Consider the following 26,207-nt stretch of genomic DNA (forward strand, 5'->3'; position numbering starts at 1 on the left):
AAAATCTACATTTTTAAGTGTACAATTGATGGCATTAAGTACATTCACTGACTCGATGGATGTGAGTCTGAGTGAACTCCGGGAGTTGGTGATGGACAGGGAGGCCTGGCGTGCTGCGATTCATGGGGTTGCAAAGAGTCGGACACGACTGAACGACTGAACTGTACTGAACTGAACTGAAAGTACATTCACAATGTTATGTAAACATTACACTAATCATTGGATAATTAATAACTCTGTTACATATTTTAGATATTATCAACAATTTTTGAAAACCTTTCAGTTATGTTTCCTTTTCTGTTTTTAGTTACAAAATTTATTTAGTTATAGGATGTCACCACAAATATTTTAAGAAAAAGCAACACAAATTTTATTTTGAAGTTTGAAACCTAGGATGTCCCATCTCCAAATCTTCTGTGATCACTGGTGAACCACTTAAGCTTTCTGGATTTATACTTCCTCATTTGTGAATTGAGGGTAGTAAAAGACACAATCCATTAAGTTCAGTTATTATACAAATCGTGTGTGTGATCTGTGAGGCTACAAAGGGTTCCAAGGTTAGAAGGACCCTAAAATTAGATTAATACCATTTTGAAATTCTTAATAATTTGAATAAGAAGTCTTATATTTTAATTTTGCATTGCACTCTGAAAATTGGGTAGTTAGTTCTTTATGAAAATAGCTATGGATTTTAGGATTAAATGATGTGAGTGAGATCCTTAAGTGTATCTTCCTTATTTTCTTTTTTTTTTTTTAATATTTATTTATTTTTAGGAGATTGATGATTGCTTTACAGTAGTGGTTTGATTTCTGTCATACACCAATGTGAATTAACCATAGGTGTACATATGTCCCCTCCTTCTTGACTCTCCCTCCCACCTCCTACCCATTCCCATCCCCCTGGGTTATCACAGAGCCCCATTTTGAGTTTCCTGAGTCATACAGCAAATTCCCATCGGCTATCTATTTACATATGTTCGTGTATATGCTTCCACGGTACTCTCCCCATTCATCTCACCCTTTGGTCCTTGGGCTTTAATTGAAAGTCTTCTCTGCTTCTTGAAATATAATGATAAATATCCAACTTGATAAATGATGGACTTTTCTTACTCTTTTGTGGCTGCATTCAGATTTCAGTTCAAGTACACGAGAACAATGGCAGAATCAAACATGTGGAGGTTGCACGTATGTGTGCCTACACGTGTGTGTGCATGCATGTGTGCTGTGCTTAGTTGCTCAGTTGTGTCCAAGTCTTTGCTACCCCATGGACTGTAGCCTGCCAGGCTCCCCTGTCCACGGGGATTGTCTAGGTGAGAATACTGGAATGGGTTACCATGCCCTCCTCCAGGGGATCTTCCCAAGCCAGGGATCGAACCCAAGTTTCCCATATTGCAGGCGGATTCTTTACCATTTTAGCCACCAGGGAAGCCCTCCTTGGAGCTTACAGGGGAAGAAATAACTGATGGCTTCTAAATAGCTGACTTTGTTTCACCTCAGCTCAGAAATTTGCATTTGGAAAAGGCTTGTTTACTGGTAGAGCATAAAACAGAAAACATTTCATTTCACACATGTATATTTGTATGTACACATGTGCGTGCACACACATAAATACAGTTACTAGTTTGTTATCCTAACACTTATTCTTGCTGCTGCTACTGCTGCTAAATCGCTTCAGTAGTGTCTGACTCTGTGCGACCCCATAGATGGCAGCCCACCAGGCTCCCCCGTCCTTGGGATTCTCCAGGCAAGAACACTGGAGTGGGTTGCCAGTTCCTTCTCCAATGCGTGAAAGTGAAGTCCTTCAGTCGTGTCTGACTCTTTGTGACCCCATGGACTGCAGCCTACCAGGCTCCTCCGTCCTGAGATTTTCCAGGCAAGAGTATTGGAGTGGGTTGCCATTGCCTTCTCCGCTTATTTTTGCAGTTTTCCTATATTTGGTTATATTTTATTAATCTTCCAATTATTTTCTTCTCAAATCTTCTTCACCCTCAAAAATTCTGATTAAAGATCACAGACAGAAGGTTAGACTCTCTCTAAAACATTGCCTTTAACAGTGGCCCTTATGTTTGGTACCTCCAAACAAAATGTTTCTATAATCTTTTTGTTTTCCTCTTAAACGTCTTGATTTTCTATTAATTCCTCTGTTAAATTTTTGCTGTTGTTCAGTCACTAAGTCGTGTCTGACTCTTTATGACCCCATGAAGAGCAGCATGCCAGGCTTCCCTGTCCTTCCCTGTCTCCCAGAGCTTGCTCAAACTCATGTCCACTGAATCAGTGATGCCATCCAACCATCTCATCCTCTGTTGCCCCCTTCTCTTCCTGCCCTCAATCTTTTCCAGCATCAGGGTCTTTTCCAGTGACACTTTATGTTTAGTATAGCTGTGTACTTCTTTGACATTAAGTCACTTTCAGTTTGCGGTTTGTCATTTATGATCGTCTGTGTTTGAATGAATGGCTCAGTGGTTACTCAATTTAAATTTCAGAATATCCATTCAAGAGCCAACCAGGAATGCATATACTTCCTGTCTATCTCATTTACATATGTAATATTTTATTATTCATCTTCGACCAGTGGCTCTCAAAGTGGAATTGTGAGTGATATTTTATAAAATTGTTTTTCATAACATGAAATGACTTCTGGTTGTAGAAAACAAATGGCAAATCTTCTGCAGAGGCTGAGGCTTCAATAGTATCCAGATTCTGTAAGCCACAAGAGTAAAGGGAATCACATTACTTCCCTTCTATTATTCTCCTTAAATCAGATTTCCAGAGATCAAGTTTGCTTATGACAAATGAACACCTGTGCTCTCATCTCACTTCGTGACTTAAGGACTAAAATTTTTCTAAAGAAAGGAAAACATCCTAAATAGCAAATTCAATGATAATAATTTTATGACGATAATAGCATTTTTAGGATGAGGGATTTGTGAACTGATCTTTTGTCCACTGGAGTGAACACCCGTGACATTCCCAGGAGGCCCACAACGTTCTGACTAATTTCATGAGTGGAAGCACTACCAGTTTGGAACAAAAGGGACAGGGGATGAAATAAAAGGAGGCTATTGGGCAGCCTTCCTGTCCTGCCCACTCCCATCCCCATCCCCACCCTCCACCCCCAATCTTACTGGCAGGAAGCAGGTTAATAAAACAGTTCATCTGAAAGTGATGCCACCTTTCTTGAGAAAGAAGAGATGGCCCAGAATAAAACTGAGAGTCCAGAGGCAGAACTGAAAGTCATGGAAAATTATTCTGAGTCCTTGAAATCTAATTGAGTTTGTCTGGCTGAATTTTAAAACTGCTTTCGATTGATGGCTTATTCTAACCCTCCATTTCCCACCACTTAGAACAACTGATGTCTTAGATGTCTTAGAAAAACTGGTAACATACACCTGTCCCTTGGCTCTACCTTGGGGACAAGATGCACAGATCTGTAAGTTGGGAGGAATTGTGCCCTTAATGGGCTACTCATCTGCACTTGCTTCAGACGGTGAGCTCTGGTACTTTAGAAAGGATGAGATTTAGATGAGATCTGGGGACTTTGAGTTGATGCTGTGACCAGATGAGCCCTCAGGGGCTTTTGGAAGCATGAGGGATGGGCATGGATTTTGGAAACCAGAGGGCAGACGGTGATAGGCAGAATTTTGGTCCCCATGACTTTGACCCCTGGTGTTATGACTGAATATGTTATATACTTTTCAGATGGAATTAAGGCTACTAATAAAGTGACCTCGGAGAAGGCAATGGCACCCCACTCCAGTACTCTCACCTGGAAAATCCCATGGACGGAGGAGCCTGGTAGGCTCCAGTCCATGGGGTCGCTAGAGTCGGACACAACTGAGCGACTTCACTTTCACTTTTCATTTTCATGCATTGGAGAAGGAAATGGCAACCCACTCCAGTGTTCTTGCCTGGAGAATCCCAGGGATGGGGAAGCCTGGTGGGCTGCCGTCTGTGGGGTCGCACAGAGTCGGACATGACTGAAGCGACTTAGCAGCAGCAACAAGATAGAAAGATTATGCTGGGCTATCTGGGTAATCACATGAGCTCTTTAAAAAGGCAGAAGGGGAAGGTGGAGATACTTGAAACATGAGACATATTCAATAGGCCACTGCTGGCTATGAACAGGGAGGAGACATGACCCTCTAGAAGAGCCTCTAGAAATTAAGGAAGACTTCTGACCACCAGCCAGTGAGAAAATGGGGACTTCTGTCCTACAAATGCATAAAATAGAATTCTCCTATTTGAGTAAACCTAGAAGAGGATTCTTTCACAGTTGTTGTTGTTCAGTCACTCGGTCATGTCCAACTCTTGCAACCCCGTGGACTATAGCACACCACATTCCTGTTTTCACTTTCTCCTGGAGCTTGCTCAAATTAATGTCCATTGAGTTAGTGATACTATCCAAGCATCTCATTCCCTGCCACTCCTTTCTCCTTTTGTCTTCAGTCTTTCCCAGCATCAGAGTCTTTTCCAATGAGTCAACTGTTCACATCAGGTGGCCAAAATATTGGAGCTTCAGTTTCAGCCTCAGTCCTTGCAATGAATATTCAGGGTTGATTTCCTTTAGGACTGACTAGTTTGATCTCCTTGCAGTCAAGGGACTCTCAAGAGCCTTCTCCAGCACTACATTTGAAAGCATCAGTTCTTCACACTCACTCAGCCTCACATTCATATGACTACTGGAAAAACCATTGTTTTGTCTATACAGACCTTTGTTGGCAAAGTGATGTCTCTGCTTTTTAATACACTGTCTAGGTTTGGCATAGCTTTTCTTCCAAGGAGCAAGTGTCTTAATTTCATGGATGCATTCACCATCCTCAGTGATTTTGGAGCCCAAGAAGATAAAATCTGAAACTGCTTCCACTTTTTCCCCTTCTATTTGCCATGAAGTGATGGGACCAGATGCCATGATCTTAGTTTTTTTAATGATGAGTTTTAAGCCAGCTTTATCACTCTTGTCTTTCACCCTGATCAAGAAGTTCTTTAGTTTTTCTTCACTTTCTACATTACAGTGGTATTATCTGAATATCTGAGATTATTGATACTTCTCCCAGCAATCTTGATTCCAGCTTGTGATTCATCCAACTTGGCATTTCACATGATGTGTTCGGCATAGAAGTTAAATAAGCAGGATGACAATATACAGCCTTGTCGCACTCCTTTCCCTCTTCCACACAGACTCCAGATATAAACCCAGTCTGGCCAACATCCTGATTTTGGCTTTGTGGAGCCTGAAAAAGAGAATCCAGCCATGCTATGGACTTCTGATCCATAGAAATGTGAATTACAGTAAGTCCCCTATACGCAAGCCTTCAAGTTGAGAACTTTCAAAAATTCAGACTTGCGTTCCATCAATGTCAAGCATGAGTGAAACTGCAGCTTGCCCTCTGTCTCCTATTGCTGATGACCCTGTAGCTCTACCATCTCCCACTTCTCCTCCCTCCTCCAATCAGTACCTCTTCTTGCCTGTTCATTCGATGCCAACCCCTGTATACCAGCTGTTGTACTAGACTACTGGACTTTTCAAGGTACTGTATTATAAGATTAAAAATGTTTTCTTTATCTTTTGTGTTTGTTTTTATTTGTATGAAAAGTTTTATAAACCTATTACAGTACAGTACTATGTAGCTGATGTGTTAGTTGGGTAACTAGGCTGTTTGTTGGACTTATGAGCAAACTGGACTTACCAATATGCTCTTGCAATGGAACTCATTCATATATAGGGGATTTATTGTAAAATAGATTCGCTATTTTACACTCAGTCATAAGCTGTTGAGTGTATGGTAATTTGTTAATTTTCTATTGTAATTTGTTACAGCAGCAATAGAAAAAGAAGATACCTTCTCAGCCACCATGGAGAAAAGGCCCCACTTCTCACCAGACAAGACAATCCCTGGTTTGCCGGCCTTGGTTCCTCCACCGGCAGCAAGAGGAACAGCCTGAAAAAGAAGCTCACTTGCATGAGACACAATTTATGACACAGTCATCGTACAGCACAAGATAATGTCACCTCCTTAGTTTAAAATATGTGCACTTTCAATGACATTTTTGTTCATGCAAGATATTTCCCCTCCAGCAATTACTGTTGGGTAACACTTTTTACTTGAAATAAGAATAAGGCTCCAGCGTTTTATTAAAATTCTTTTCCCAAGCCAACGATAAGCCAGAGGCTTTCACCCGGGCTGGGTTCTCAATGTCTCAGTGGGAACTGGGAAGAGAGAACAGGGAAAGCTGGAGTTGGGGAGACCTATGGCCAAGATCAAGCAGGATGGAGCAGCTGGCGTCAGAGGTGACAGCAGGGCAGAGCTAGAGCAGGTTCCTGGAGCAATGATATGTAACTAAATGTGTGTGTGTACGCATGCCTTGTTGCTGACTTGTGTACAACTCTTTCCGACCCCATGGACTGAAGCCCACCAGGCTCCTCTGTCCACAGGATTTCCCAGGCAAGAATACTGGAGTGGGTTGCCATTTCCTCCTCCAGGGGATCTTCCTGACCCAGGGATCAAACCCTGGTCTCTTGAATTGCAGGCAGATTCTTCACTGTCTGAGCCACCAGGCAAGCCCATGAATTCCTGTATAAAGTATTAACTGGTGATCACATTTGGACTTTAAAAAGATTGGGGGGGGGGCAGTAAGAGTGGAGATTGGTTTAACACAGTAACCTGTTTGAGAATGGTGATGATTAGACTAAAGTAGTGAATTTTCCTCTCATAAAGGACACAATTTACAAATAATTGTAACATATAAATATTCCTTATTGTTAATTCCACATAGCAAATGGGTTTTACATTCCACATAGCAAGTTGATTCTTACAATATGTTTTTATCTATTTTGGTAGAACTCTTATATAGAGAGAGACACTGTGTTCTAACTGATAAAATTTCTGACCTGAATATTGGTTTATAAGAGAAACAAAGTGAGATAATGAAGATGTGTGCGAGAATTCACTCATTGGTCAATGACCTGACCTATTTCTTTGCTGAATGGGTTAATAATTTTGAACAGAGACTACCTTTTCAAAATTTTAAGTTATTCTCACCATCATGGCTAAAGATAGGACACACTATCAAGTTTAAATGTTAACACATTTCCCCCAGTTCTCTCTTAATCTTAGAGAATCACTCCAGCATGGAGAGGAGGAAGAGTCAAGCTTAATCAAGGTCCAACTGGTAACATTTGCCAATTTCCATGGCTAAGCTATCCTCACCATGGTGGCTTTCAAGATCCAATGTGACATCACTGTAGGCAGTGTGGGGAAGGGATACAGGCTGGATAGGGTTTCCATGCAGGCACTACAGGTGAACCACAATAATCTCAAGGACATAGGTAATAGTAAAGTATAGGAAAATCAGAAATTATGGTTTTGACTATTTATTACCTTTGCTTAGTTTTATTTATTGTACATTAATATCATTTAATTTTTAATCATTAAGTTTTTATAATTTGGTACTTAACAATCAGCTCACAAAATTCTCAAAAATCTAGCCATCAGCTGTCACAAGTCAATACAAGTCAACACTGCCACACAAATAGCATAGAAAGAATGCTTACAGCAACGATGCTAGAAGCTTGGGTTGCATAGGTAGATGGTCTGTGGCTCAGAAAAGAAGCACAGCAGAGAATCACTCCAGCATGGATGGGGAGGAAAGGGTTGGGCTCATGAAATTAGTATCAGACATGTCAACAAAACATCCAAGTGGAGATGCCTAGTTAATAACTGGATACATGCATCTGGAGCACAGAGGAAAGGCAGGGATGGAGAAATAAAGTCGTGAGTCATTGGTTTCTAGATGAAAAGCAGCTGCAAATGTAGGAGAGCTTCCCTAGGGAAAGAGTATACAGTGAAAAAAGAAGAGCTAGGTCCAAACCTTGAAATGCTACCTTCAATGGCTAGATAAGGACAAGCCTACAAATTAAATGGAAGGTGGTTCACCCAAGGGATGAGAGGAAACCCAGATATCGTGCTAAAGAGGCTGAGAACGGATGCTGCAGCAGAAAGTCAGCAACATTGAAAGTTGCCAGGAGATAGAAGATGAGAACTTGAGGTTTTTGATGGCTTTGTGTGTGTGTGCTGAGTTGCTTCAGTTGAGTCCAACTCTGCCTGACCCTATGGACTGTAGCCCCCAGGCTCCTCTGTCCATGGGATTCTCCAGGTAAGAACACTGGAGTGGGTTGCCATGCCCTCCTCCAGGGGATCTTCGTGAACCAGGGATCAAACCCGTGGTTCTTATGTCTCCTGTGGGTTCTTTACCACTAGAGCCACCTGGAAACCCCATTGATGGTTTTAATAACTATTTCACTGCAATGTTGAGTAGGATCCAGGTTGCAGAGAACTGAAGAGCCAACCAAAAGTCAGGAAAAAGAAAATGCAATTTTCTTCTTTCTAGAAGTTTGGTAATACAAAGGTGAAAACGGGTAGTCTCAGATGCGGGGCAGTGTAGGGTTGAAGAAGGGTATTATTTTACGGGAAAACAAAAACAAAAACAAACCACTGTTTGATTCCAAAATCCAGTGGATAGAATCCAGTAGAAAGATATAAGATTCCAGGGAGAATGCAAATAAGAACCTGAGAGGATTCCAAGAATAGATCCAAACACATGTGGGACTTTATTATATGTTTAAAGTGGACATTTCATATCACAGGGGGAACCTTATAGCCATTCAGGAAATAAAAATATGAATCTATAGTTAAAACCATAAATCAAAACAAATTCTATATTTAAAAAAATAGAAATGATAGAAGTATCATAAGTATGGATGAATCGAATTATCTCAAAGTTCAAAGGCTTCTGTAAGTAAGATAATAAATCTAGAATTTGGGGAGCACAGGTATACCTGTGGCAGATTCATTTCGATGTTGGGCAAAACTAATACAATATTGTAAAGTTTAAAAATAAAATAAATAAATAAAAGGCGTTTGGGAGTCAGAAAATGACTCCGGCCAAAAGTAAAAAAAAAAAAAAGAGAGAGAGAGAGAAGATGAAGATTTTTTTATCTGCCAACAAAATACCATAATCAAAATAGAAAATTCTTTTTTTTTTTTTTGAATTTTTAAAAACAACTTTATTGGGGCAAGTTGATTTACAATGTCGTGTTAGTTTCTGCTATACAACAAAGTGAATCGGTTATACATATACATATCTCCACTTTTTTAGATTCTTTTCTCATATAGGTCACTGTATTGAGTAGAGTTCCCTGTGCTATAGAGTAGGTCCTTACTAGTTATCTATAACTTTGATGGTGATTTTTTTTTTTTTTTTTTTGGTTTCACTGGGTCTTCGTCGCTGCATGCAGGATTTCTCTAGTTACGGTGAGCGGGGGCTATCTTCGTTGCTGTGCACAAGCTTCTCACTGCCGCGGCTTCTTGTCGCTGAGCACAGGCTCTGGGTGCTCAGGGTTCAGCAGCTGCAGCACGTGGGCTCAGCAGTTGGGACTTGCACGCTCCAGAGCTCAGGCTACTCTTGTTCTGGCACATGGGCTTAGTTGCTCCTCTGCCTGTGGATACTTCCCAGACCAGGGACCAAACCCGCATCCTCTGCGTTGGCAGGTGGATTCTTATCCACTATACCACCAGGGAAGTCCTCTTTTTTATCTGTAGTAGTCCCTATGTCAACTCCAACCTCCCAGTTTATCCCTGCCTGCTCCCCAATGTTCAATATCTTGACTGTGAATTTACACAACATAATTATATAGAATTACACACACACACAAAGGTGAAATCTGGATAAGCTCTGTGGATTGTACCAATGTCATTTTCTTGGGTTTCATATTAGTTACTTGAGATGCTACCAGTAACCTCCCTGGTAAACATTTTTTATTTGGAGGGGGGGTAACATCCTCTCAATCTGTAATTACCCGAAAAAAAACTTTAAAAAGTCTATCAGAGATGCATAACAACATATTTACAGATTACATGATACAGCTCTTAGGTTTCTTTTAAAATATATTCTAGTAATTAAAAAAATAAAACAGTAGAAGACATAGATGAAACAGAATTGAAAAGATGTTGCTAAATGCTGAAGCTGGGTGAATAATACATAGGGAAAACACTAGTTTTGTGTTTGCAGACTTCCCAAATAAAAAATTTTAGACTTTTTATTTAGCTTAGGACTAAGCCTAACTTACAATGCTGTAACTTTTCCATACAAATTGAGTTCAATGCTTGTAATTGTTTCATTCACAAAGTTTATTATGACCTTTTATTGCTGCTAAGTCGCTTCAGTCGTGTCCGACTCTATGTGACCCCGTAGACGGCAGCCCATCAGGCTCCCCCATCCCTGGGATTCTCCAGGCAAGAACACTGGAGTGGGGTGCCATTTCCTTCTCCGAAAATTCTTAAAATTTGCAGCTCATATCACAAAGGACCAAATTCCTAAAAATAGAAAAAACACTATAAAGCCAAATGAAAAGCCACAAATCAATGGGAAAATGAGCCAAGATTATAAAAGTTCTCAGAAAACAAAACAAAACAAAATCTCCAGCGTCAGCTCCTCAGTGAAATACATCACCGCTTATAAAAAAAAAAAAAAAAAAAAAGGACAAAATGAAACTATACTTATATACCATTTTTTGCTCTTTTAGGTTGAAAAGTGATTTTTTGCCTTTGTTTACAACACACTGAATTTGAGGAAATTTTTTGCCTTTGTTTACAACATTGAATTTGAGGAAATGGTGCATTTTCATTTACTGAGTTATTCAGTTGTAAATGGACAGGGAGTGCCTCGGTGGGCACAATTAGTTTTTTTTTTTTTTTACTTTTTAAAACTCTTATTTATTTTATTTATTTATTTATTTTAGGTTTTTTTTTAATTTTATTTTTTAACTTTACAATATTGTATTGGTTTTGCCGTGTATCAACGTGAATCCGCCACAGGTATACACGTGTTCCCCATCCTGAACCCTGCTCCCTCCTCCCTCCCCGTACCATCCCTCTGGGTCGTCCAATTAGGTTTTTAAAAGTTACAAATAAGCGTACACTTTAAACTTGCAGTTCCACTCCTGGGAGTTTATCCTACAGCCTTGAGTGACAATATGATGTATTTTATCAATTTTTGAAGATGCATCTTGGAAATTGAAACGAGTTTTATAATCAATGCTGCTGTATCTTTTCTTTGTTAAAAATACATAAAATGGCACATTAAATAATACGGTGTCTTATTATCAAAGCGTCTTAGTTTATGTCAGTTTGTAGGAAGATCATTCATTATAACAGGAGTCAGGATAAAAAATGAAAGCAAAGCATGAAACTTTGCAATATATATGTATACACATACATATATGTATGTATATATATATATGTATATATGTTCACATCTAATCTCTTGTTTGTATATGTGTATAACAGCTTTGGCAGGATTCTGGTAACCTCAGCTGCCTGACCAATGGCAACCCACTCCAGTATTTTTGCCTAGAGAATCCCATGGACAGAAGAGCCTGGCAGGCTACAGTCCATGGGGTCATAAGGAGTCAGACACAACTGAAAGTCTGAGCACAGCACAGCTGCCTCAAGGGAAGTGAGCTGGAGGACAGATCTGGAGGAAATCTCACATTCTCTTCTGCATTTTACAGGCATTGTAAAATGAATCATCTAAAAATTGTAAAAATGTAGCATCTAAAAACAAATGTTATTAAAAGCAGAAAAAATCAATTATCCACACTGTAAACCTTGCTTTGCCTTGGCTTCACAACTGTGCTCACTTTTTTTTTTTTTTTAACTGACTAAACACTGACTCATTAGCCACTGAGCCTGGAGAATAAGAAGGAAACAAAATTTGTGCCACAAAATCATTCTTTACTCTGAGTCTAGATATGGCAGGAAATCCTCAAAAACAATCAAATTTCCTTTCTATACTCTTGGTAATGAATTTAATATCATAAATTCCTTTAAAAAGGATGATTTGGGGCGACTAGGCTGACATTCCTCAGAAGTGAGTCTAGTTCTAATAAAGTTTTAAAAAATCTTTCTTACTCTTCTGATCATAAAAGCAATACCTTCCAGGGAAAAAAGAATGGCAGGCTATAGAAATGCTGCTATAGAAAGTGGAAAAACCTTTTAGCAAGGGCAGGAGTCAGGGATATAGTCAGGTCCAGGAACACCTGTTGCAAGTAGTCTTTACACGTTGACAGGGGCATTGTACCCAACTCATGTCAAACTGTGACATCAAAACGCATGTGTCCAAACATTCTCCAAGTCAAACAGCCACGTGAAACTGTCTTGCTTCCTGTGCAGACGGCCTGTCATGATGGGTGCCATGTGGGAGGACCAGGGCTCCTGTCTGGCTTGCAAGTTCCTTGAGGCCATCTCTACATTCTCACCTCCCAGGCAGGAGCATGGCACATGGTGGGGGTGGTCAGTAAGTACCCACTGAAATCATGAAGAGGGGGCACGGAACCATGGAAACCCTACCAACCAGGAGCAAGACCAAACTAGCCCTCCACCCCAGACTGCAGGTGCAGGGGTCTGAGCAGGTCACCCATGCCTGAGTCTCGGTCCATCATCCATACAGTGACTGTAACAACACTCCTCCTGCTGTGGAAATTTAAAGGGATCTAAGCACACTGGCTGCACAGTTCCAGGAGCAAAATCAGGGCACAGTGTATTTTTTTAACTATGGTGATTTCCACTGGGAAAGATTGAGCTGAGGGGCAGAGTCGGGGATGCGCCATCCTAGGGGACCCTGGGAATGGCAACGACTGTGTCCTCAGGGTGTGGTACCCCAGGCCGGACTCCAGCCAACTGTCCTTGCCTAATGTTCAGCAAGTGAAGAGGAAACCTGCATTGTTGGAGTTTTGTCTAGGAGGGCGCACCTGTACCTTGAATGCTGGAGAAACAGCATACCTGCAATGATTCCTGTGGCCACGAGCTCTGGGATGCTAATGTCATCTGAGCCCACAGCCAGCAGCCCTGGGGTCCTTCTCAGGCATCCCTTAGCCCCATAGCAGCTGTTTCACACCTTTGCCTGTCTCCTTAAGGCTGCTCCTGGTGGCCAGAATCTTTAGATTCTGGCTGTAATGCGGGAGAACCAGGTTCTATCCCTGGGTTGGGAAGATCCCCTGGAGAAGGAAATGACCACCCACTCCAGTATTCTTGCCTGGAAAATGTCATAAACAGAGGAGCCTGGTGGGCTACAGTTCATGGTGTCACAAAGAGTCAAACATGACTGAAGCGACTTCACTTTCACTTTTCACTTGAAGCAGCTCCCTACTGCCTACCTTGGGTTCTAGGAGACAACCTCACCATCTGTTTCACAAAGAAACCAGAGTTGCTTACAGAGATGCAGTTCACATGCAGTTCCAATTTGTCCTTGGAAGTATGCAGTTCAGTGGTTTTAGTATGTTCACAGAATTGGGCATGGGCAACCATCACCTCAGTCCATCATAGAACATTTTCATCTCCCTGAAAAGAAACCTTGGACCCATTAAGCACCCACACCCCATTTACCCCTTATCCCATCCACAGCCTAGGCCACCAAGAATCTATGTTAAGTATTTAAATATTTGCCTATTCTGGACACTTCATAATAGTGAGATCATATATATGCAGCATTTATGACTCTTTTCACTTGGCAGAATGCTTTCAAAATTCATCCATTTTATACCATGTGTCAGTATGTCTTTCCTTTTAATGGCAGAATAATATTCCATGGTATGAATAAACCACATTTTATTTATCCATGTATTCAGTTCAGTTCAGTTCAGTCGCTCAGTCGTGTCTGACTCTTTGCGACCCCATGAATCGCAGCACGCCATGCTCCCCTGTCCTTCACTATCTCCTGGAGTTTGCTCAAATTCATATCCATTGAGTTGGTGAGGCCATCCAACCATCTCATCCTCTGTCACCTCCTTCTCTCCCTGCCCTCAATCTTTCCCAGCATGAGGGTCTTTTCCAATGAATTGACTCCTCACATCAGGTGGCCAGAGTATTGGAGCTTCAGTTTCAGCATCAGTCCTTCCAATGAATACTCAGGACAGATTTTCTTTAGGATTGTGATGTATAATACATAAAATGTAGTAAAAATATAACAAAATAGAAAAATGAGCAAACCCTAAATACTTACATTAAGAAACTTGTAAATCCATTAGGACACATTCATCTAGTGGGAGCAGTTTAAAGGATGAGGTACGTCTCTGGTACTGACATTGAAACATCTGACGTCAGCATTAAATCATGTGCTGACAGCCCCAGTCTCTACCAGATCCTTCTCCAAGGGGAGGGTTCCTTCCTCCTGAACCAGATCGATCTCTGCCTTGGTCCTGGACCCCAACTCCTCACACCTCTTGAACACTTCCATTCCATAATCTGTACCCTCTTTCTTATCTGTATCATCAGCCATAGAAGAACTCCCGTTCTGCAGGGGTTTCCTCCAGAAACATTGATAAGATGGAAACTCGGAGGCAAATGGCTGGAAGGTATCCAGTGCCGCTGCTCACTTACCAAGCTGTGCTCCTTGCAGTGTGTTTCAGCATCTATAACGTTTCTATCTCCTGGGGCTGTGGTGAGGATGGCATGAGCTGATGTCTCTGAAGCAATTAGAGCCATGCCCAGCACATAGTAAACGCTTGTGTCTGCTCTCATAGTTACAATTGTCAACATTACGTTCACAATTTGGATAAAAAAATGAAAGTGCCAGTGTTAGTCATTCAGTCATGGCTGACTCTTTGCGACCCCATGAACTGTAGCCCACCAGGCTCCTCTATCCACACGATTCTCCAGGCAAGAATACTGGAATGGGTTGTCATTCCCTTCTCCAGGGCATCTTCCTGACCTACGGATCAAACGTGGGTCTCCTGCATTGCAAGCAGATTCTTTACCTGGTGAGCCACCAGGGATAAAAAAAAATATGTGCAAATGATTAAAACAACTTCAGATAAAAATGTTATACAGGAGGATGTAAGTTTCTCCTCAACCACCTTTTCACAGCCTTACTCCAGAGGCAAGCATCATTACCAGCTATAGGCTCATCCTTACAGAAATGGAATTTATCTGTGCTTTATGCAAAAAAAAAAAAAAAAATCATGGGAAAGAAAATTCTACACAGAAAAGCTTCCTGAACATGGTATTCTTGATTTTTTTTCCACGTTATATTTATTTTGGAGATGTTTCAATGTCAGTATCAAAGACTTACCTCATCCTTTTTAACTGCTGGCACTAAATGAATGTGTCACCTAATTTACCTGTTTCCTGAATAAAATATCTAGGGTTTGTTTGTTTCTTATTTTTCTTACCAGCTTTCTATAAAAAAATCTTACAAGGCCTTACAAGGAATTTATGTATGTGTGAAAATATCTGTGATGAAGACTAGAAGAGGAAATTTCCGAGTCAAAGGAAAACTGTATTTCTATTTTATAGTAAATATTATAAATATATAACAGTAAAATATTATTAGTAATATTATTGATATATAGTAAACATAATTAAACACTATTAAAATTTGTTACCAATATTACCAAATTTGCTTCAGAAGATGTGCCAAGCGATAATTCCCAGAGAAAAGAGAGCCTGTGTCTTTCCTTCTATTTTTCCCCAATAAGTGGTATTGCTTTTGTTGTTCTTTTTCAGTTGCTAAGTCATGTCCAACTCTTTGCAACCCCATGGATTTCAGCACACCAAGCTTCCACGTCCATCACCATCTCCCGGAGTTTGCTCAAGCTCATGTCCATAGAGTCTTTGATGACCTCCAACTATCTCATCCTCTGTTGCCCCTCTTCTCCTCTTGCCCTCAACCTTACCCTGCATCAGGGTCTTTTCCAGTGAGTCAGTTCTTCACATCAGATGACCAAAGGATTGAAACTTCAGCTTCAGCCTCAGTTCATTGGAAGAACTGAGTATTCAGGGTTGACTTCCCTTACCATTGACTGGTTTGATCTCCTTGCTGTCTAAGGGACTCTCAAGAGTCTTCTCTAGAACCATAGTTGGAAGATCTGTGTCAATTTGGTTGATGAACAACAGAATTGGGATATAGTTTCAATTTGCAGCACTCTTAAAGTGAGAAGAAATATATTTCCACATGTTCAGAGGTTTATATTTGTGTTGGGAGGAAGGGTGGAAACTCTCTGTATATATCCCTTATGCAGTGTCTATTTTATGGTAGGCATTTTTTCATTGGTTTGTTAGAATAATTAACACTTTGATCATGATAAAAATTGCAAAATTTTTTTCAAGATTTCCATTTGGTTTTTGATTTGTTTTTTAAGTGTTTCCCAATTCAGGGCTTTATGTAGTCAAATTTACCAAACTAGATCATGTGTAATACTTATAGAGAAGTTCCTTATTTTCATTTTCTTTTAGTGTTTTCATTGTTTCCTTTTTGTATGTTCATAGTTGAGCTATTTAAAATTTTCTTTCTACAAATTATCTTTCTGAAAACGATACAGTTATTTCCGTAGTCCTTACTTATTAACATTTTCCTCTCTAACTTAAAACATCATCTTTAAATTCTTACATCTAATTTCGTGTAAGTATGAACCAAGAACTTCCAGAAGTTCAAGCTGGATTTAGAAAAGGCAGAGGAACCAGAGATCAAACTGCCAACATCTGTCGGATCATAAAAAAAAGCAAGAGGGTTCCAGAAAAATATCTACTTCTACTTTATTGACTATGCTTTGACTGTGTGGATCACAACAAACTGTGGAAAATTCTTCAAGAGATGGGAATACCAGACCACCTGACCTGCCTCCTGAGAAACCTGTATCCAGGTCAAGAAGCAACAGTGAGAACTGGACATGGAATAAAAGACTGGTTCCAAATTGGAAAAGGAGTACATCAAGGCTGTATATTGCCACCCTGCTTATTTAACTTATATGCAGAGTACATCATGCAAAATCAGGTTGGATGAAGCACAAGCTGGAATCAAGATTGCCGGAAGAAATATCAATAACCTCAGATACGCAGATGACACCACCCTTATGGCAGAAAGACAAGAGGAACTGAAGAGCCTCTTTATGAAACTGAAAGAGGAGAGTGAAATAGCTGGCATAAAACTCAACATTCAAAAAACTAAGGTCATGGCATCCAGTCCCATCACTTCATAGCAAGTAGATGGGGAAACAATGGAAACAGTAGCAGATTTTATTTTCTTGGGTTCTGCAATCACTGCAGATGGTGACTGCAGCTATGAAATAAAAAGACCCTTGCTCTTTGGAAGGAAACCAATCACAGACCTAGACAGCATGTTAAAAAACAAAGACACTACTTTACTGACAAGGGTGCGTATAGTCAAAGCTATGGTTTTTCCAGTAGCCATGTATGGATATGAGAGTTGGACCATAAGGAAGGATGAGCACTGAAGAAATGATGCCTTTGAGATGTGGCGTTGGAGAAGACTCTTGAAAGTCCCTTGAACTGAAAGGAGATCAAACAGGTCAATCCTAAAGGAAATCAATTCTGAATATTCATTTGAAGGGCTGATGCTGAAGCTTAAGGTCTAATACTTCAGCCACCTGATGTGTAGAATGGACTCATTGGAAAAGACTCTGATGATGGGAATGATTGAAGGCAGGAGGAAAAGGGGATGGCAGAGGACGAGATGGTTGGATGATATCACCAACTCAATGGACATGAGTTTGAGCAAACTCTGGGAGATGGTGAAAGACAGGGAAGCCTGGCGTGCTGCAGTGCATGGGGTTGCAAAGAGTCAGACGTGACTGAGCCACTGAACATGAGGTTCTTTGTGCTTCCCCGGTGGCTCAGTGGTAAAGAATCTGCCTGCCAGTGCAGGAGATGGCAGGAGACAGGTTCAATCCCTGGGTCAGAAAGATCCCCTGGAAGAGGAAATGGCAACCCAGTCCAGTATTCTTGCCTGGGAAACCCCATGGATAGAGGAGCCTGGTGGGCTACAGTTCAGAGGGTTGCAGATAGTTGGACACGACTGAGCATGCGAGCATGCATGAGGTTCTTTTCAATTATCTATCTTTTTTAATATGAGCATCACATTGATTTAATATTGCAATTTTATTTGAAAGTTCTTTTTCAGAAAGATTGTTTATTCCTCCCTTTTAAAAATTGCTACTAAGTTGTTTTTTTTTTTCTGATGATACTAAATGTGTAGATTAACTAAGGGAGAATAGACAACTCTATAAAGCTGAGTTCTGTCTCAGCACAGAGTATATTTTTCTGTTGTCTGTCTTGTTCTTTCACAATGTTTTAGCATTTTCTTCATCATGATGGTCACCATTTCTTAGTAAGCTTATCCCCAATTATGTCATGTTAATGTCATAAATGGTCTTTTTCTTCCACTGTAACCTCTCTATGCTGTTTTATAAGATAGCAATTGATACTTGAATATTAACAGCTCTATTCTGACATTTTCTGGGTTATCTTATTTTATTTATTGCTTTTCAACTGTTTCATCTTGGCTTTCCAATTTTTCCCATAGTAAAAGTGTTACTTGATCCATCCTTATTTCTTTCTCCCTTCTAATTTCATTGACCATTAGCTCCAGATTAAAATAAATGAGTGGTAATATTTAACATTCTTTTGTCTTATTACTGATTATATGGGAATGCTCCCAACATTTCCCTGTGAAGCACTGAATATCTTTTGGATTGAGATGAATATTTTAAAAATATTTTATCATAAAAAATTTTAAAACATACAGAAATTTACAAAGTATGGTACAATAAACATCATAAATGCAAGAACCTAGATTCAACAGTTGTTACCATTCTATCTGAATTGCCTCACACACATACACACACATTGTCTATATCTATCTGTATCTGAATGATTTAGAGTAAATTACAGGAACTTTCCTGACAGTCCAGTGCTTAAGACTCCATGCTTCCACTGTTGGGGGTATGGGTTTGATCCCTGGTTTGGGAACTAAGATCCCACATGCCGTGTGGTATGACCAGAAAAATAAAGATATATTTTCAATTTTTTAATTAAAAAATAAATTACGGAAATCATGGATTGTCAAAAAAATTAAGATTTCTCTACATAGACACAAATCATTATCCAAAGTAAAATTAATCATGATAATAGCTAGTTCATTTTCAAATATGTCCAATTGATCCCCAAATTGCTTTTGTGGCAAGAAATAATCAGAGATCACAAATTGCCTTTGGCTGCTATATCTTAAGTGGGATATATTTCAGACTGATGAGGAGGTGTATTTTTTCTTGTTAATAATTTAGATGTTGAATTTATCTACTGTTTTTTCAGCATCCAAGAAGAGGGTTATAAACCTTTTCTCTTTTGGTCTATTAATGTAGTGAATTATTACTGAAAGATTTCCTAATATTGAAGATATTTTATATTATGCAAATAGAACTCTCATAGTATTATTTTTTCCAATGTGTTGTTTAATGTCACTCAGTGAGATTTGCCTATGGTTTTTGTTTTGCATACTATTCTTTTTATTTTTACCTTTGATGACAAAGTTATGTTTGTTTCGGTTTTTTAAAAAGTAAGATTTTCTTGTTTATCTATGCTCCGATGTAATTTAAAGAGCGGTTGGAGGCAGTTCTGCTTCCACTGTGGTGATGTATTCCCCCAGCAAGCCAGGTCTCCTGCTGGTAACACCTGTAAACCCTGGAAACAGCGTAAGTTCGGTTTACGCTCCACACTGCGTCACTCTTATGTTTCACCTTCTCTCTTGCTATCTTTTCCTGAGCTCTTATATGTCTCATTTTTCTGTTTGTTTGTTTATTTTACTTTACATTGCTTAATGTGCACGTGTGCCTGCTAAGTTGCTTCAGTCGTGTCTGACTCTTTGTGAGTCTTTGTGGCTCTTCTGTCCGTGGGATTCTCCACGCAAGAACACTAGAGTGGGTTGCTGTGCCCTCCTCTAGAGGATCTTCCCAACTCAGGGATCGAACTCATGTCTCTTAGAACTACCTGCATTGCAAGTTGGGTTCTTTACCACAGCACCAACTGGGAAGCCCTACATTGCTAGATACTGATAACTAAATTAATATGAACATTTCATAACTAAATTAATATTATCAGTATCTCCATCTTGCTAAAAATGGGCTCAGCCTCAATTTTGATCTGTTCTGTGACAACTTTCTTCTGCTGAGTGCTCCTGACCTGACATTTTTTCTTGCTTTTTTCTTAAAGTGCTTTTATGGTAGTTTATTATTGATTAGTTATCTAGAATAACGTGAATTCTTTTTATTTTTTTTAAATTTTATTTTATTTTTAAACTTTACATAATTGTATTAGTTTTGCCAAATATCAAAATGAATCCACCACAGGTATACATGTGTTCCCCATCCTGAACCCTCCTCCCTCCTCCCTCCCCATACCATCCCTCTGGGTCGTCCCAGTGCACTAGCCCCAAGCATCCAGTACCGTGTATCGAACCTGGACTGGCAACTCGTTTCTTACATGATATTTTACATGTTTCAATGTCATTCTCCCAAATCTTCCCACCCTCTCCCTCTCCCACAGAGTCCATAAGACTGTTCTATACATCAGTGTCTCTTTTGCTGTCTCGTACACCAGGTTATTGTTACCATCTTTCTAAATTCCATATATATGTGTTAGTATACTGTATTTATGTTTTTCCTTCTGGCTTACTTCACTCTGTATAATAGGCTCCAGTTTCATCCACCTCATTAGAACTGATTCAAATGTATTCTTTTTAATGGCTGAGTAATACTCCATTGTGTATATGTACCACTGCTTTCTTATCCATTCATCTGCTGATGGACATCTAGGTTGCTTTCATGTCCTGGCTATTATAAACAGTGCTGCAATGAACATTGGGGTACACGTGTCTCTTTCCCTTCTGGTTTCCTCAGTGTGTATGCCCAGCAGTGGGATTGCTGGATCATAAGGCAGTTCTATTTCCAGTTTTTTAAGGAATCTCCACACTGTTCTCCATAGTGGCTGTACTAGTTTGCATTCCCACCAACAGTGTAAGAGGGTTCCCTTTTCTCCACACCCTCTCCAGCATTTATTATTTGTAGACTTTTGGATCGCAGCCATTCTGACTGGTGTGAAATGGTACCTCATAGTGGTTTTGATTTGCATTTCTCTGATAATGAGTGATGTTGAGCATCTTTTCATGTGTTTGTTAGCCATCTGTATGTCTTCTTTGGAGAAATGTCTATTTAGTTCTTTGGCCCATTTTTTGATTGGGTCGTTTATTTTTCTGGAGTTGAGCTGTAGGAGTTGCTTGTATATTTTTGAGATGAGTTGTTTGTCAGTTGCTTCATTTGCTATTATTTTCTCCCATTCTGAAGGCTGTCTTTTCACCTTGCTAATAGTTTCCTTTGATGTGCAGAAGCTTTTAAGGTTAATTAGGTCCCATTTGTTTATTTTTGCTTTTATTTCCAATATTCTGGGAGGTGGGTCATAGAGGATCCTGCTGTGATATATGTCAGAGAGTGTTTTGCCTATGTTCTCCTCTAGGAGTTTTATAGTTTCTGGTCTTACGTTGAGATCTTTAATCCATTTTGAGTTTATTTTTGTGTATGGTGTTAGAAAGTGGTCTAGTTTCATTCTTTTACAAGTGGTTGACCAGATTTCCCAGCACCACTTGTTAAAGAGATTGTCTTTAATCCAGTGTATATTCTTGCCTCCTTTGTCAAAGATAAGGTGTCCATATGTGCGTGGATTTATCTCTGGGCTTTCTATTTTATTCCATTTGTTTATTGAAGTATAGTTAATTTATAAAATTGTGTTAGTTTCAGGTGTACAACAAAGTGATTCAGTTTATATTTGAACGTGTGAATCGCTCAGTCATGTCTGACTCTTTGTCACCCTGTGGACTGAATGTGGCTTAGTTATTTTAGCATATGCTTCTCCCCACCCAATGAAGACCAGAAGCTTCTCAAAGGAAAGATGTATTTCTCCTTGCCTGGACTGGATCACTACTAGGCAGATTTCTGAACGTGCCAACTGTTGGGTTTGGACTAAGTCATTTATCCCATGAGATGGAGCCATGGTCCTCATTCACGGTGTGGAAAAAGAGACAAGAAAGACAGGAAATAGCATGGACTGATGCTCCAGTGTGTGCCAGATCCTCTGTGAGGCTGTCTGTGTATGTCATCACATTTAATTCTCAGAACATTGTCATGAATGAAGTGTTATTCCTGTTTTTCAGTTGGACAGCTTGGAGCAAAGAGGGATAAGCTCCTTGGTCCAGATTACAGATCCAGTATGTAATGCAGTAGAATTCTGATGACTCCAAAGTTCACTGTTGGCAGGACCTCCAAGGCCTCTCAAGCTGTTTCTTCATTCCACCCTATGTCTAAACAGCTGTTATTTAGACAAAGACTCTCTTATCACAACAGCAATCACAATGAAGCTCCTGTTGCTCAAGCACGTGGCACTTATCTCCAGTTTGCTTTGTGCTTCTCCTCACCACTTGCCAGTCTCTACACTGCCTTTGACTTAATGGGATGGGTCTTCTGTATCAGTCCTTCTCTGATTAAAGAATCTTTCTGTTCTCCCCTAGCACAATCGCTAGGAAATTGTGCCCAGCCTTCTCAGGGGCAACTTTTTTCAAGACTCAAACCTTCCTTGCCCTGAGCCCTAGCATATCTCCTGGTTGGGGTGTAGACTGCCACAGAAATGAAAAGATAATATGACCCCTTCTGCTCCCTGGCTGCCAATCATTGTGGTCCCCTCACTTGAAGCCCTGACACCCTGACACTCACTGTTGCCAAAATTTAATGAATGACTGTTGTGATTGGAAACAGAAGTCTTGGAACAGGAGAGGTATGGTGGGCTTATGAGGGAGGGCAACATGGTCAGGCCTCATGATCAGAGGGCTCTGTTTCACTCTTTGCTCATTTGGCTGGTAACCTTAGGCATACACTCCTGAGTTATGCTATTCTACCGTAAAAGAAGGTGAAAACATTTGTCCTGTACCTGTTGTGAGGTTCAAAAGAGAGCATGATGAGGAAACGTTTTGAAAATTATAACATACTCAATAAATGTTCAGGTTTCCCAAGTGGCTCAGTGGTAAAGAATCCACCTGCCAAAGCAGGAGATACAGGAGACATGGGTTTGACCCCTGAGTCGAGAAATCCCCTGGAGGAGGAAATGGACACCTACTCCAGTGTTCTTTCCTGGGAAATTCCATGGACAGAGGAGCCTGGCAGGCTACAGTCCATGGGATCACAGAATCAGACATGACTGAGCACAACACAGCAATACATGTTCTGTTATTAACAATAGTATCACAGTTGGTAATAGTAGGTTAAACGGATGGTGAGGCAGAGCCTCCTGAACGACATCACATGATGAGGTCCAGTGAGGAGGGCTCACTTGCTCCTCAGCATCACAGGTGGTCTCTGAGGTGGGAAGTTGTTTTCTGCAGGCAGGTGTCTCGTGTGAATCCTGCCAACACCTCTCCCTACCTGTGTGAGTTTCAATTTCTCTAGCTGCAAAATGTGTGTTAGTCTATGTATTTCATTGAGCTAAGAATCAAGGGAGACAACCCTTTTGATACTCATCATAATGCAGCTTAATCAGTATAAACCCCTGTTGTTACTGTTGTATTTAGTTGAACTGAGTCAATTAATAGAAGCAGAAGGAGGGCACAGGAGAACTGCAAAGAGTCTGCTCTCTCAGTTTTTAGGTGTGATTCTGACCATACAGGTCCAGAAAATCAGGCTCGACAGACTCACCCTCACTAATTAAACTGACAGGAGATCAGTTCAAAACCAAGATGTGAAATTCTTAATCAGAGGAGGGGACCAAGACCAGGAACATCTGGCAACACTAATCAGAGGATGCCTCAGGATAGCGCAATTCAGTAGGAAGGGAGTGTGATAAGAAGGCTGAGGAAGGCTAAAGGCTGAGAAGGGAGGAAGGGAAAATGCCTCTGGCCTCTCCAGGAACACAGATGCTCTGTCCACCAGTATACTTCGCTGACACTTCCCATAAGACACAGCCAAGCCTTATTGCTACAACCTGAGCCACCAGCCCTGGTCTCTGTCTAGCTAGCTAGAACTCGTGCTTGGTCATGTCAGACTCTTTGTGACTGACTATAGCCCACTAGGCTCCTCTGTTCATGGAACTGTTGACATTTCCTACTCCAGGGGATCTTCTTGACCCGGGGATCAAGGTCTCTGTCTAGCAGTGCCTCCAATTACCCACCCAGGTTTTGCTCATTTCATTCCAGCTTTTGGTCATTCACTGTTGCTTATTTGGGAACCACTGCAGAAACTCCCCAAAACAAGGCAATTTCTAACCATCTTGATGTTCCCTGCCCTCCCAGGGTCCCTTAGACCCACCTCAGCTTCCACAAGAGAAAGACACCATGGTTTTGTAACAATCCTTTGCTCTGTCTCTGATTCTTGCTCACATCTGTAATTTACTCCCCGCCCCCACTTTTTATTCCTACAAACAGTTCACAGTATAAATCGTGGCATGGAAAACGGTGTGTTTCCTCTGGTTTCAGATAAGAGAAGCTGTAAATAATTTAAAGTTCCTGCTGCGGAAAATTACCCAAACAGAAAGGGCCTTTTTTAATGCTTGGCACTGAGGATGTTAAAATAAGAAATTGTGCCAATTTTCCTACAGGTGAAATTTTACCTTCTCCATAAAGTAAGCACTTTGACTCTGAAATAAATAATGCAATGAGATTTCTTGCAAAGCATGTCAGCATGAATGTAGGGCCATAGCAGTAATGGTCCACATTTGCTTTTCTTTAAAAAAAAAAATATCACTAAATGACTGATAGAAATTTTGTGTACCTGGGACCATTAAGTCATACCCCAGGGCTAAGACAGTGTACTCACTAATAGCATTTATATTACCACAACTGTCCAACCAAACTTACATGGAAAGATACTGTTTTGTCATACAAAATTCTGATTTGCATAGTATTGAATTTCTGCACGCCACTCTACTTTGAAATGGAAATCTGACCTATTTTTCACCCCCTAATTAATGAGTCATTGTGAAGTGGGGCCATAGCTGGTTTCACCTGACCCTCTGCACTGAGTGCCTCCAGAGATGTCCTGCTGTCTTTACCAGGGCTGCAAGTCTTCCCCCCTTATCTGCAGATGGGCACCGAGACTAGCCAGGCTCCATGTCCACAAACCAAAGCATCTCAGAGAAAGAGGAGGAGCAAAGCCATCTTACCTCATGTTCTCTTCCCAGTAAACCTGTGTTGGGGGCATGTAATGGAAAGAGAACCAGGCTGTACTCTCCCATCCAGGTACCATTTTGTAACAAGGGCAGCTTTGCCTCCCTAGACACCAGCTCAGTGGCTCCCACACCAGCTCAGCAGTTCCAGATTTCATCCTTTATGAGCAGAAAGGGCTGAGTCATCAGGCTTTACAAAGTGCACAAGAATTAGTAGACAAGGGTCAAATAGACATCAAGGATCGATAATAAAAATAGTTTTCCAAAAGCAGATAAAAAATACATGTACAACTGGAGTGTGTTTCTGGTGGGAACTATCAATCTCTCTTACCTGACTGCTGGCTTCTTCCTTAGGTAACAGATGTTCAGTCTCTTTGCTTTCCCACCTCTGATTCTCCTGCAGGATGTCCAGTTGCCAAATAGTTCTGGGAAGGAGCTGAAAGGCCAGGGGATGATTCCTGACAGGTGGGAATGGGTTAGGCTGATGTTTTCTACAAAAAAAGGTGAAAGAAGGGAGGGAGGGAAGGAAGGAAGAAAAGGAGGGAGGAAGAAAAAAGGTGGGAGGGAAGGAGGAAGAGAAAGATGGAGGGGGAGAGGGAGGAAGGAAGGAAGAGAAGGAGGGAGAGAAGAAAGAAGGTGGGAAAGAGAGGAAGAAGGGAGGGAGGGAGGGAAGGAGGGGAAATTAAAAAACAACAACAAACACTGCCTCCCATAAACTGGTCTCCATGGTTGCAGTGGGAGTGGTGTCATGGTTTCCCTGACTGTAGGGAACAAAAGAATAAATCCTCAGCTATTTTACTTGAAAAGCCCCTCATGGCTCTGTGTCCCTCACTGTGCCGAATGGGTCCCTGAGCAGCAGCTGCCCTGAAGGCTGTCTGCTTGGCCAGCTTTCTCCATCCTGCTATTTCTGTCCTGACAGTGCTTGCTTGGGAAGACTGTCCGTGAACCCTGAAGCTAGCTGAGCCCTTCCCTTACATGCACATGACTCACTGTGGCTGCCATCATCTTTCAGGTTCTTTTTTCTCCATTCAATTATAAACTCTGTGAGAGAGACACTGTATCTGTCTTATCCATGGGCTCATTCCCAGAGCCATCTGGTCAACCTTCCCTGACGATTACTCAATCAGTGAGCTCAGAGAATGTCACTGAAAACATTTA

The 26,207-nt window shown here is 40.7% G+C and overlaps 1 long non-coding RNA gene across 1 annotated transcript; it reads right to left on the reverse strand.

Annotated features, from left to right (window-relative positions):
- Window positions 1-171: 171 nt before the first annotated feature.
- Window positions 172-25,811, reverse strand: LOC133250603 (uncharacterized). The gene is made up of 3 exons (XR_009737359.1): window positions 25,381-25,811; window positions 5,841-5,939; window positions 172-5,231 (listed from the first exon to the last, which is right to left on the reverse strand). It is a non-coding gene; the product is annotated as an uncharacterized LOC133250603 (long non-coding RNA).
- Window positions 25,812-26,207: the final 396 nt, after the last annotated feature.

The sequence above is a fragment of the Bos javanicus genome, chromosome 1 (assembly GCF_032452875.1).
Source record: "Bos javanicus breed banteng chromosome 1, ARS-OSU_banteng_1.0, whole genome shotgun sequence".
Taxonomy (NCBI): domain Eukaryota; kingdom Metazoa; phylum Chordata; class Mammalia; order Artiodactyla; family Bovidae; genus Bos; species Bos javanicus.